Below are 15,000 nucleotides of genomic sequence, written 5' to 3' on the forward strand. Positions count from 1 at the left end.
CGCGTGCAAGATTTTCCCTTCACGTATAATTGTAAACATTATCTTCCTAACTTAACGTGAAGTGGTCTTCGTAATTAACACTCCTACTTAGTACTACTTATACTAACAACAACGATCAAATAAGAATGACACACATTAAACACATTCATAAATTCTGTTATATGTGAAACAGAAATAATCGAATAAAAACAAGGCCTAAATTCAGTACCCTAAATAAATTAAAACGTGCTAAAATCTACGATCAAATAGAACCTTGTTTCACCAACGAAAAAATAAAAATAAAAATACTATAGTATTTTATTAGAAATAATTTTTCTGTACAGTTTGACAATGCACATTATTTTCTACATTTTCATTCTAATAAATAAATCATATACTATACTAAAATTCCCGTATCTTTAACTCTATGCGAAACACCTTTTTTAGACCTTTTTTGGCTTTTGCATAGGGCTTTCCTACCCCGCCCCCACACAACAACAACAACAACAACAACAGCAAAGTAGTTTATAGGCTTACTCCCCGAGTACGCGATAAAAACGGTGATGGAGTGTAGTAAGAGTGCCAGAGACTACAAGCAACTTGCGGCAAAGCAACTTTTAAACCCTTTATGTCCTACCAAAATCCACGCAACTTTTGATGAAGAAAAACGCCAACTCGCCGTCAGAATAGATTTATTAGGTCTATTAAGGGTCATGTGAGGTCGATAGGGTCATTACTCTTACTTTCACTACTGGTGTAAGTTTCTAAAAGCATGAAAAGTTCTGCTGACGCGAAGTCTATAGAGGAATTCTGAATTAACTACAGTAAAAAAGAAAAATTCTAAAAATCTTTGGAAAATGTTTTGGGAGTTCTGAGAGTGTTATTTCATAGATACCTTTGAGAAACTCATCATGTTATTACCTTACATTTGGTTCTTGGAAAGCTATAACCATTTATACAGATGATAAAGAACTCTTACCGACTTTCAGTACTGAGATATGGTATATTTCTTTGGAGTAAATCTATATAAGAGTTCTTTTGACATGGTCAGGTTCAGATGTAACAGAAAATATTAATCTTAAAATTCTCAATACGCAATAATTACATCTCCCTTGTCTTTACGCTCTATATATATATATATATATATATATATATATATATATATAATACATATACATATATATATATATATATATATATATATATATATATATATATATATATATAGAGAGAGAGAGAGAGAGAGAGAGAGAGAGAGAGAGAATAAGGACCTGTTACAAAGAAAAACTTATTTACTTAGATATTCCCTCACACAGAAACACTACGATTTCTTCATATATATAATAGGCCTATGAGTGTAAAATACATATACAATATATATATATAGATAAATACAATTAAACGCTGTATATGTACACATACACACACACACACACTCTCTACGCACGGCCTGGTCTGGAACTTACATGCTAGATTGTATAATTGATAACTTTATTAAACAAAGAGAAATAGTCCGACATGTCAAGCACATGCCGTCATATTCATTGCAGTATAATCTAACAATGAAAATGAAAACATACATGCAAGCATTTAATTGTGAATTTACATTTAAAACGCAGTATCTCATATTCGGTCTGTTAAGTTAGTCTCCGTCTTTAACAAATCTCCACGTTAACTTATAATTCTTCTAAGGATCAAAACTGTAACAGAATCAAGTTTAACTCTATGATGGAGAGAGAACGAACATGGAACTCATTACAAAACGCAATGATTAATATATAATCCATAATAAGTACGTATTAATATAACAAAACGTACGCCTTGCCGACGAACAATCTTTCCTCCCTCAGAGCATTCTAATTAAAGAAACCAGACGGGCAAATGGGGTATTTCCCCATTATGCCCATCACACGTATTACTCTCAACCTTCGCACCAGTATGGATGAGAACGTGGCCACCGAGAGTAGTACTCTCGGTGGCCACGTGGGGTGGGTGGGAGGGTGTCACACCGTCTCCTTAGTCACACTGACAGGGTGACAGATACACTGCCTGGACTACCAGACTATCTTCCTTTATGCACATTTATACAGGAGTCTACTTTTATCTACCACGCTTGGCCTGTATTTTTGTTTTTTGTTTTGTTTTGACTAATCTGGCACTAGTGACAACATGAGCATCTTGAAAGGCTTTAATTGGTAGCCACGACGTTAATGGATCTATGGACCTTGGTGGCAAAAGGCATCTTATAAGGCCAAAAACAATCGGCAAAGAAATCCAAGCCAAAGCGTGCCTGAATGGCCACATCTTTGATACGAGTTGCCGACATGAGGGAAATGCAAAAGATAACGTAGACTTTCACTTCCGACAGCAGCTTATTATGTTAAAAGAAAATTACACTGGTTTCCAAAGAAATTGAGGCAAGCACAAAAATACCCGTTTTTACCTAATTTGAGGGTGCTGAATTCAAATTTGAAATCCGGTTTTACTCATCACCTCTAGTTATCTATCCTGTTTTATCTGTTATAAGCTGCTGCAACTCTTGAAATGTGCACATATATTCTCTGTTTATACTAAAATGAGACTATTTAAAAGCCAGAAAACTAGAGGTGATAGAGCAAAACTATTCATAAATTCGAATTCAGCACACCCAAATTAACAAAAAACACCTATCCTCATTCTTGCCTCAGACCAAATATTTTTTTTTTGTAAACCAGTGTTATCATTAACCTGGCTTCCTGATACATTAAGTATTTTACATGCACGAATTTGTTGCGGATGAATCCTTTCTAATATCAGTTATTTCTCAATACATAATAATATGAATGAGGAAATTCGCATGATCCGAAAATTTCATAGTCGATGCAGAGGTGTCGAGAAAAAACATTGGAAACCATTCTACTTTTATAACAGTATTCCTGCATAAAATAACATTTGTGACCATTGTCTAAGTCCTCACGAAACAATAATCGAACTACGTTATTTACTGAACTACAATTATTGTAAAATCGGAGTTAAAATTCTAAATCCATAATAATTAGGTTATCGTGGGTAATCAATGGGTAAATTTAGAGCAGAACTGTGTAAGGCGAAGGAGAGCTGATTTTAGTGGTACTCGATTATTGTCGGTTTCTGGGACTAATTAGGACACAACTGGATTCTTTTACTTACATATATTTTAACCAATTCTGTTGTTGGAAGTCTACTACAAGGGCCACCACCCACTGACGTGCTTCTTCATATTCCAGTCATAAGAAGCAGTAAGGAAATTGGAGATAATGGGAACCTCGTGAAAATGAAGTTTCAGAGAACAACCTCAATAACAACATTAATAATAATAATTACCTAAAATGCTTCGGACTAGATAATATACATAAAAGTATATATATATATACACAACTCTTAAGGTAAATTTTTTTCTAAAACGTCAATCTTGAACAACACCAAAACGTGGGTGAGGAATCCTGATGTTATTCAAAACTGAAATGTCTGGGGGTTAAAGTAATTAAATACCTCGTCGGGCAAGCCTGATAACATAAAACTGCAACGCAAAGACCGGCCATGGGTCGTTTCATCAATACAACTAGGAATATGTCTACACTTTCGCTATAGTATTACTAGGATTCATTGCTTTCAAAAATAGCACGTTGTCATTGTATATAAGACATAAATCATCCAAAATTTCAGCAAAAAAATTAAGAAATTAACGAACATGTCAGCAAAATAATCTTATGATGAATGAATGCAGAACAAGTACCAAACAGTATTACATGACTATATGGGAATGGAATCAAAATTATTTGATAAGAAAAAAATAAAAATAAATGCTCATCAAAATGACAGACCCCATTTCGAATAGTACTTATACTCTGTTTTTTTCCACTGCGTCCCGGGCTTTAAATAGTTACGCTATGTGTAAGTTTTAGGTAAATAAAAGGACATCTTGGTGTACATTTACAAATGAACAGTGTTTTAATAATTTACTGTATGCGAATTGGATATTATTTAAAGCCGGGGACGCAGTGTTACTATGACCACAGGCGGATGGACAGATGAAAAAAAACAAAAAAACAGAGTATCCTAGTTAGGTACTAGTCTAACCTACACAGATCACTGTGGCTAAATAAATGGCAAATGTGAAATTCTCATGTTTAATTCAGTTCTCATCACGGACTCATTTTACCTAAACTAAGAAAGGAACTTATGTACAAGTTTACCATAAATCAAAGGACAAAATTTAGTCTCCGGGTTGATGACATACAGGCTATCATCTCGGTGGTTCACGTTTAGCGAAACCCAAATGGGGGAGGCTGAGCCTCGGCAACATCCGTTAAAACATGGGTTCAGTACAACTTTACCCAGTATTTTCGCGAATATCTGGCTAACAGATTTTCTTCTAAAATCACGTTTACTTTTTGTGATACAGGGAGAAGAGCGCATTGAATATGAATTGATGAATGGAAGGATATTTTTCAGAGTACCTAGTACTACCAACTACCAAGCTTGATTAACACTGGTATTTTTAGTGCTGCACAACAGTTTACACCAACTCATTGACGCTATGACTATATAGGCCAATCAGCAGGATCACTTCTAAATTCAGATTTGTTTGGTAGCATACAATAAACATGCTCAACTCTAATGAACGCCTCCGAATTTAAACTGGAATAGGATAATAGACCCATACTGCAGAAATCCAACACAAAAACTCACATTTAGGTTCTCATGAAACCGTCCCTCTGTGACATTGCTGCAGATTTACTTTTCAGAGGTGTTGATGACGTTGGATGTCTCCCCCGTTCCGATAAAAAGTCCAGTAAACTTGCTATACAAACAGTGCTACTGGTTACAAGAATAGCACTTCAACCAAATACGTCTAAACTTTACACTGGCGATGGTAAGACTAAGGCGGTAATGCTCTTCATTTGGGGATTTGTCTTTAAATGTCATATAGTTAGAGTATTGTTTCTCGGAATAACTATTGGCTTATATGACATTCATAAGGAAAATTAATATCATTTCATGTTATATCGTATATCTGCTGGCCGAGACTGGAAACAACGCCATGAAACCACCGACGGACTATTTAAATGAAAATTACTGCAACAGATCTTGTTGTGCAGATATTACCTAAATTACAAGATTTAAGTGATTGGTGAAAAAGACCCATAACAATGTTGATTTTATAAAACATTATACAAACAGTATAAAAGAATGACTGACGTTATGGTATATATCATACACACACACACACACACACACACACACACACACACACACACATATATATATATATATCTATATATATATATATATATATATATATTATATGTATATATATATGTATATATTATATTATATGTTATATATATATGTATATGTATATATATATATATATATATATATATATATATATATATATTATATGTATAAATGTGTGTGTGTGTACAAATCAACAGTTCACAAAAGTATAAAGACTTGTGGAGATGGTAGTATACCAAGCTATTCTACTAGACCTAGGCACTGCTGCTTACATTTCAGTAATGTCAAGGGAATGTTATATACGAAGTCTAGCAGAAGCAGAAACCACCTGATTGTCTATATCGTTCGCAAAAACAGTGTGAATGCAAAAGTGGGCGGAGCTTCGTGTCTGAACGATCTCAGCGGGAATTATCACGGCCAGGTTGCTGGCTTGCGACTTAAAAGTCTGTCATACACAGATCGTTCAATGTATGGGTTGTTCGATATAACGCTATCGCGCGCGTCTCTTCTAGATGCCATGTCATCTCGAGACAAAATCTTTGTTCAGACTGAAATCGGTACGGAGATCGTTCATACTGTATGAATATTATGTGTGGGGGTTGATAACGACAATCGTTCAGTGTATGGGGACCATAAGACTGTCGATCCTTTGGCGGAGGGAAGTCTCTCTTCAATGGAAGACGAGTCTTTTAGGTTCAGTAGTCATCAAACTTGGTAAATACAACCAACCTTCGTTGCTTTGCCCGGTGTGAAATCTCCATCAGATCAGAAGCATAACGAGCTAACGAGCTTGAATTTACATTTAAGGATAATAAAAGACCTCCTTCAAAAATACAACAATTTATAGAAAATGCCCAACCCGGTTATCCATACAAAAGGGGACAAAGGAAGATCTCAGCATGACAAGAACAGAAAGAAAAAATAAGAGGAAAATAAATATTGGTATTCTTTGGTATTAGGAAAATCCTCGTTTTCTATTCATTTCTGGAAATAATTGATATGTATTGTCAAGAGGGGTCTTCATGACACACGGTGCATGCATGAATAAGCCTAATATACATACGTATATATGTGTATACATATGAACTCATCTTTACATATACACATATGCGCATAAAATGTATTAATGAATGATCTACTGTATTCAACATTCAATACAGTTGAAGAAGGTATACAAGCATATTTTCTCATCTAAAAATTAATGATTCACTAAATAAGCAAATTTTTTTGGTAGAGTTCTAACGCATCTCATTAATTTTATTAAACATATGAGGGCAAAATGAAGATAATTGAAAGCAAGAGAAAACAAAAATAACTACAATTGTATAAGAATCAAAATTATGATAAGTGACGCATATGAGAAAGTAAATTTTGATTATACATTTCAACTGAAAAAAAAATTGATTGCATGCAAATATACTTTCATGTGCGTATATAACAGCAGATATAAATGTAAATTCAAATGACTGAATACAGTAGATCTCATGATATGTTACTCGAAATATGATATGTTCTGGTTTCAACACGACACAACCACTCACTGTTAATATAATAATTATAATCCACAATGCAACAAAAGTTATAAATAACGTAAAATTTCCACGAAAAACAGAATTCATGTACAGGAAATATGGTTCTCAATATACACATCATTATATACAGCTTAGACTTCCTAATGATATGAGTCAGGCAGACAACACATACTTTACCACTTAACAAACTAAACTCATGACAAATATAGTTATGTAAAGTGTGTATAATATATATATATATATATATATATATATATATATATATATATATATATATATATATATATATATATATATATATATATATATATATATGTGTGTGTGTGTGTGTGTGTGTATGCTTGTAAATTCAACAGTAGTTCCTGCATATTCATAGTTTTACATGACAAGAAGACTTCAACCAGACTGTTGAACGACATTTGAACTGCAAATACAGGTGGTCAAAGTATCACCACAAAAATTGGGCTCACTGATAATTGGATATATTAATGTTTCCAACAATTAGGGATTTAGTCTAGAGTACACATACGTACATACGTGTATACATATATATATTACATATATGTAAGATATGTCCGTGCGTATGTTTATGATCAGCAAAATGATCGCGCAACAGCCACGAACGTCTTAAGGCATCCAAAACAAAATGCAAAACTAAATATTTACATACCGTTTGTTTTTATAAAAGTGCATATTTTCGATTTTAAGCACATTTCTATTCTTACATTTAAACTATAACAAATCATAAGCATGATTCAAATGAAAGACTTAAAAATATGTAAAACGGGTATTCAAATAACATTTCACTGGATAGATCTTCCACAGAGGGACACACTTGGACAGAGAATTCATAATTTTTTCCTTTTTGTCTTTAAATATCGCCACTAGACATCTTAGTAGGCCATAGCATTTCTTTGCAAGAGTAAAGTATGGCGAAGGGGGGTGGGGTGCTAGTCCCATTTCAGGCGCTGCAACTGTACATGGAAGGTGGTAGAGGCGACAGCGCTCGATTTTTAAACTTTTCACGCCGATAACTTAAACGAGGTATCTGTGTAATAACTACATACATACATGCTTTCATACACACATACATAATATAACCCGATAGCCACAAAACTTCACTATGTATGTAGATTTATGTTAATCATGCTGGGCATCAATGACCCGGGATGGTTAGGAATCCACTCTTAAATTTCCATAGTACAATGTTTCGAGGCTTGCACCATGGAAATTAAAGGACCTGGAATCTAGACCATACCGTCTTACTGAAGCCTGGCACGAGTAGTATATTATATCTATATACAATGAACACCATCATTAAAGACGCCGTTTGCTGATTCCGCTCTTTTGACACAATTGATAATATATGTATATGCTCAAATAAATGTTGAAACACTTCGTCAAAACACACACGTACATAAAGTAATTTCTGGATTACCTGTACTTGATGCAAATGTATATCATTAACACAAATAAAATTAACAAAATATTCTTATGATATCAAAGACAGGACACGCCTTCATGTCAACAGTCTTCAGCAATAAAACATTCTTACTATTTTTGTAGACCTCTTCTGGAGAAATAATTTAAATACAATAGTCTCCCATTCCAAACCTGAATTCCCACACTACAGAAAACGGATGTCTAGAAAGAAAACTATTATTTTAAAACAAATGGATTTTTCGAGTACCACCATATTAAATATAATAAATATAAATAATATTAGACGTTGTGTTCAAGATTTGATCAGAGTAGTTAAGAATTAGTTGCAAGGAAGTGGATATTACATCACAAATTAATTAAGGAAAACAATTACAGAGAACAGAGTTACAGAAATGTAACAACATGTGAAGATTTTCACGTTCGAAAAGACAAGAACATTGTTCGCATTAATGACGAAGGTATAATAATCCACCATACTGAAATAAATGTGAGAAGAAACAGCAGGCGACGAGAGAGAGAGAGAGAGAGAGAGAGAGAGAGAGAGAGAGAGAGAGAGAGAGAGAGAGAGAGAAATTATCATTAGATGACCAGAAGAGGAAGGGTCGACACACTAACATGTGAGCTAGAAGGAAGGGGGGTGACCGAAAGAGGGGGAGGGTGGTAGGTAGTCAGGCAGGGAGGGAGGGAGGGAGGGAGGGACCCAATACGAGACCTGGAGCATGAAATGTAATAATGGAAATGAATTACATTCTCCCAGGAGATGGAGACGGGGCCAAGGGATAAGAGGGAGGGGACATAACTCCTTCCCTATGGGGGTGTAGGGAATATTGGGTAACAGCATAGGGTAAGAGGTAGGGATGAGAGACCTAACGAGAACGATGGGATAGCTGATAGTAGATTGACTATGACTCATAATACAGGTCTACATGGTGGCACGCTGGAATGTGGGAATAGCATTATCTGACCATAGGAAAATGACTATAGTTTGAAGAGGATTTTTTCCACCGTGCACAAAATACACGCCAACAAAAAAAGTAATAGACAGAAATAACTAAATTATTTTTTGCAAATGAAAATACCAGAATTAAAAAATAAACTGGGGGGGGGCATTATGGAAGAAAACTGAAATGAACTCCTATTTGGGTCCGACCAAAACTGAAAACTATTACGAACAGGCATTGTACAGAAAAAACCTATTTAGAAAAATGATTGGAACAGTGATAACTTAATTTTACGTACGCGATTGAAAACTTGTATATAGCCACTCACAAAATACTAATACTAAAAGGGGAGTCATGGAAACAGTTATATAATAAATATATAAAATAAAATGAAATAAAATGGCATATTCAAGACTGAACTAACATTTTCATCCACGAATATTTTGTTACCTTTAATTCACTGAGATCTATAAACTGCATTAAGGAGAAGAGAGTGTCAACAGGAATCACCAAGGCTCGGGAATGTGACAGGGAACAAGCAGCGTTATGGTCTAACAAGTCATATCAAATACACTATATCCCACTTTTATGATAAACAATGCGTCTCTGAGTCTCTCTCTCTCACTCACTCTCCATATACATACCATCCATACTCACACGTACTGTGTATAACACACACACACACACACACACACACACACACACACACACACATATATATATATAAATATATATATATAATATATATATATATATATATATATATATATATATATTATATATAATATATATATATATATATATATATATTCATGCATACAAAAATAAATACATTCATGCATGCATGCTATAGAATGAATGCGCACACGACGTACAATGATATAAAAACTGATGAAAACTAACTCATTGCATCCATCGTTAAAAGATGATAAAAACATAGAAAAGTGACGTGATGCTTTGATGCCATACAATTTTATATTGTGTACGCCTCATCAAACTCAACAAAATAAAAAAAATAAAAACGAGTCCCGAGCATTTAAACACTTAACGTTTCCGGACACTTTACAACTCACTTCTAAGTCTGGAAGCGGTTAACCTCAAACGCTTCTCTCATCTGCATATACGCAAAGCTATAACTATCATATTTACACTTGAGTCTTTACAAATGCAGCAGTTTCGCACGCCTGCAATTTACAGAAGCTTACAAGCGAGGTTCTGAGGCGAAGGGGAAGTGTACAGCACATCTATTTTCTAGTTTACACATTTTTTTTCTCTCTTCTCCAAGACACCGAAACTTGGTATTTCTGTGACGTGACCCTACCTGCGCACCTCTACTAGTTGGACTGATGACGACGGACACATTCATAATAAACTATTCACCACAATGAGGCCATTGTCGCGGTCCAAATTCCCAAAATTTTATTTCAAGTAAAACGGTATAAAAATCTTATCTGTTTGGAGGAAATACAAACCTCTTGACGAACATTATGATCATGGCTTCTTATAGATTTTGTCATAAAAGAAATACACGTAATTTCGATAAATATATCTCGTATATATGTAGGAGCCATATCAACAAAAGCCAATATGATTCACGCGGCGCAGTTGATTTAAATTTATAACTCGACTTGTACGCGTGTATCTGCAGAAAATTAATGTATATGCAAATACATACCTGAGGCTCTAGCAACGGAAGATGCTGACTCTTAACAATTCGTTATTCATTTTTATAAAAGAGGTTCATTACGAAGTTCACTCATCCCGAGACTAACACGCCTCTGGCGCTTGTTTGACGGGTAATGTTTTTGGGGTTTTCCGTAAACGATGCTCTCGGCTCTATACGCTTCCGTCTCCCTCATTCAAGAATGGACGTAGTTCTTCGTCGACTGGGAGTCAAAATAACGTCATTTGACCCGGAAACAGAGAGGGGGCGTAAATGAGAGGACTAGAAATTGACACAATAGCAAGGCTTTAGGGAGGGGGCAGCCATGTTCGTTTCCATGTACAGCGCAGGTGGAATGGGGAAAGAGTCTTCCGTTCTTTGGGATTTAGCGAAAAGGGAAGTCGAAGAGAACAAGGGAAACCAGCATTTAAGAAAAGAAAGGGAAGCTGTTTAGAAAGGGTGCAGGGGAGGGCTAGGAGAAAAGAAAGGAGGGAATGTGGAGGGAGGTCCTTTTTACAGGGAATAAACAGGTTTCGTCTAACACTAGTTTTGATTATATAACATCTATCTGCCAAAAGACTATTTATTGTTTTGTTCTTTCTGACCATCATACACGGCTATGTACAAAGTTCCACCGAGTCTTTTGAATGAGTAGTCTCCTTCCTGTATCCGCGACTCATTGCATATTGAACATTGACTTGCGTCAACTCACTGGTTTGTCTTTTACGTTTATAAAGTTCTCTATCAAATTATTACAGACATGATTATCATTATCATTAGTGTTAACATTATAACTATTGTTATAATTATTATTGTATCGGTCACCTATATTCTACTTAACCAACACTATTAAGAAATATATATATAACAGTCTAGAAACATCCCTCTAGTAAATCATAAGTAAAAACCTGCATACATTATTATTACTAGAAACACAAAACCAGCATCAGTAACACTACAGAGAGCTATACCAAGCTGCATATATCCCATTAAGGCCTAAATTACACCATTATCGTCACAGAAGCAGATCGCTCTTTTTAACCATAATAAAGCACAAGTCATTTCCATGTTGCTGTCCATCTCTCACAGATCACGTGATATGTTTTCATTTCATCGATCGATCCAGAACTCGTTATGGCTCCCGACACTTATTTTCATTTTTTTCCCTTCTATCTTTGTCTTTATTTATTTTTTTTAGGTTTGGAATGACTAGAAAGAGACTCAGCGCAAAAGCTACCACAGTTCACAAGTTGCTCCTAATATTATTTCGGTCTCCAAGTTTCTAAAACGCGAAATGAAAAATTTCTCTGGTAAAACGCGTCGTTCCGAAGGACACACAATCGAGAGCGCTACGCAGCTCGAGGAGAAAGGAATCGCGGATACTTCCACGCTTGTCACTATAAATCTAACCAGTTTTATTCCTGATGAGAAAAAAGGAGGATTTTCCTCCTCCATTTTTTCTCCCCCCCTCTTAGTCCACCTCGGACAAGATTCTCTCTATTCATCTTCAGGATCTGAAAAAAGGGGGACCAAAAGATTTTGTGTCAAGATAAAGAATCTAGAATCACTCAGTGTCTGGAATCTGGAATTGTTCCCAGCGTTAGTTTATGATGCAGGCAAAAGGCGGTATATCTCCGGATGTGGAATAATCTATATTGGAGGTCCAGAGAAAGGAAATAAAAATGAAATAAAAATATATACCCACACATTTCTATTAGAAAAAAAAAAATGTTTGGGATCTGGAACGGGTGAACTTCCTGCACAAACTGGAAATTTTCTGGAAGATATTGTCTGATATATATATATATATATATATATATATATATATATATATATATATATATATATATATATATATATATATATATAATATATATATATATATATATATATATATATCATGGAAGTGTTGCATAAATCTAGTTCTTCCAGGCTCCGACGAAGACTCTTCGTTTTCTTGCTACCGTCTGGCAGACTTCTTCCTTCCGACACTTTTGACCTGAACCACCTGATTCCTTCCAGAACGCTACAAAAAGGGCCTCTCTCACTCTCAGTCTGCGGCGGTACCGACCTCTCCTACTGGATTCCTCCTGGTGGCGGTTGAGTGGACGGTGCTGGATGACTTGCTGGATGAAGATTGGGTGGATACAGGGACGTGGCTGCTCTTGGGTGGGTGGGCGGATGTGGGTGTCAGGGGAGCTGGGAGGAATGGTGGACTAGGCAGAGCATCTGTTGTCGAGAGAGAAACAGAAACGTGAAATAATGTCTGCAGATTGAATACGATAATGGTCTTATTGGTAGATAAAAGATTGTTAGGGACATTGCTCAATATCCTGAAATAAAATAAATCAAAGTGGCAAAGAGAACTCGCGTTATAGTAACACACAATTAACATAACTGGTATCACTAAACGAGTTAAGAAAAACTTGTCTTTCTTCTGCAAGAAAATACGTGATTTTCTTTTAGGTTAAAATGCTCATTATTCTAAGCAAAATTTCGAATGCTTGTAATTTACTCAAAATCAATTCTAACCGACATAGAAAACGCACGAAAACCACACTATGAAATGATGGAAGTTAAGTAACACCCACATTAACAGACATTTCTTAATTTCAACATTATCTTCACCACAAGTTCCCCGTAGAAGAAAAAAACAGAATAAAAATTTAAATACTAATAACGTTATTAATCACGAAAGTCATCATATAGCATACTTGTTGTTGTTATTCAGAAATAAGAAAAAATTATAATCGAAATTGATAATGTAAACAACTGACCACGTAGAATGATTTAATGATATCAGCAAGCAGGGATGAACCAGAAATTAATATATAATAAAATCAAGCATATACGTACATACTGAAGTCTGACAAAATAAGGAAATTTCAATGATGGCCAAGACTACACACTGCCAAAATTTCTAGAAAAAAAAGTCTTAAAACCTGAAGCTCATTCAAAATGTAATTAAAATGTTTCCTGTGATGAGAGAGAGAGAGAGAGAGAGAGAGAGAGAGAGAGAGAGAGAGAGAGAGAGAGTATGGATGCTGATACAAGAATTTAAGAATTGATATGGAAATCGTACTTCTATGACTAAAGTTAGCAGAGTTCCCCAACATGGTCAACTGCCAAAAAAAAATTAACAAATATTGACCATAGGTAGCAAAATCGACTAAGATTACACACCGCGATATATATAAATATATATATATATATATATATATATATATATATATATATATATAATATATATATATATAAACTCATAGTTTTCTTAGCTATTCTTTTGCTGTAGTTGAGAAAACTATGAGTTTTGCAGAGCTATGTCAAACAGGAGAAGAGTGTATGAGCCATACGACTACGAACTTCCCCCACTCTAAAAGTTGCGTGCACGTCTTGTAATAAGGTTCGATGGGAGAATTCAATCGTATATGAATATTTTCATGTAACCGCACACAAGCCTTATCCCCGTGAAGGAGGTAACTCCCTAGGGTGCTAACCTCCTAGATTTCCAGAAGGGGGTTTGGGTAGTCCCGTTCCAAGGAAGTCCAACGGGCCTGTGTCACTGTAAACACAATTAGCTTGATTTGCATGACTTACTGAGATCGCGAAGAATAGGAAAAAAATGTTACATAAGTCCACCAAAATTAAAAAAGAAAAATGGCCTGGCAAACATAATATCAACGTTCCGCTTCTTGATAACATAAGACGAACAAGCAAGAACACATTTTCAAATCATATGCATGCATACGATAAGTGAACGGTGAAATCTAATTACGTACTCGAGTCTACATGCAAAAATGAGGGATTCATTACTCAAATGAAATAACAAGATGGGAGTTAAGATATTAAAGCTGAAATAATCTTGCAGTTACTTGGCTTCATGAATCCTCTGAAAATATTTATTCTCGTGTCTGACGCACCGACTTTTCATCGTCCCGAGAGCCAGACTAAAAAAGTTAATATTAACTACGAGAGTATAAGAAAAAAAGCAAATTCAAAAGGGCCCCACGTATTCATTTTTCTGCGTTTGCGGACCGTTCTTTCTACTCTTCGCTTACCGTATAAGTCATTCGGGAACATTTTATGAAATTAAAATAAAAAACGCTGCATATTTCGTTCCTTACAAAAACAGTAACAAATTGCTTTCATAATAACAGTTCATATATCATCGTTCAGCAGCAAC

The 15,000-nt window shown here is 35.2% G+C and overlaps 1 protein-coding gene across 1 annotated transcript in view; it reads right to left on the bottom strand.

Annotated features, from left to right (window-relative positions):
• Positions 1–13,023: 13,023 nt before the first annotated feature.
• The window catches only part of LOC135200766 (mucin-2-like), a 23,925-nt gene continuing 21,948 nt past the window's right edge, over positions 13,024–15,000 (bottom strand). The window contains exon 7 of the mRNA XM_064229397.1: positions 13,024–13,046. The gene's annotated coding sequence lies outside the window, so the exon portion shown is untranslated. The remainder of the gene's footprint in view (positions 13,047–15,000) is intronic.

The sequence above is a fragment of the Macrobrachium nipponense genome, chromosome 27 (assembly GCF_015104395.2).
Source record: "Macrobrachium nipponense isolate FS-2020 chromosome 27, ASM1510439v2, whole genome shotgun sequence".
Lineage (NCBI taxonomy): Eukaryota > Metazoa > Arthropoda > Malacostraca > Decapoda > Palaemonidae > Macrobrachium > Macrobrachium nipponense.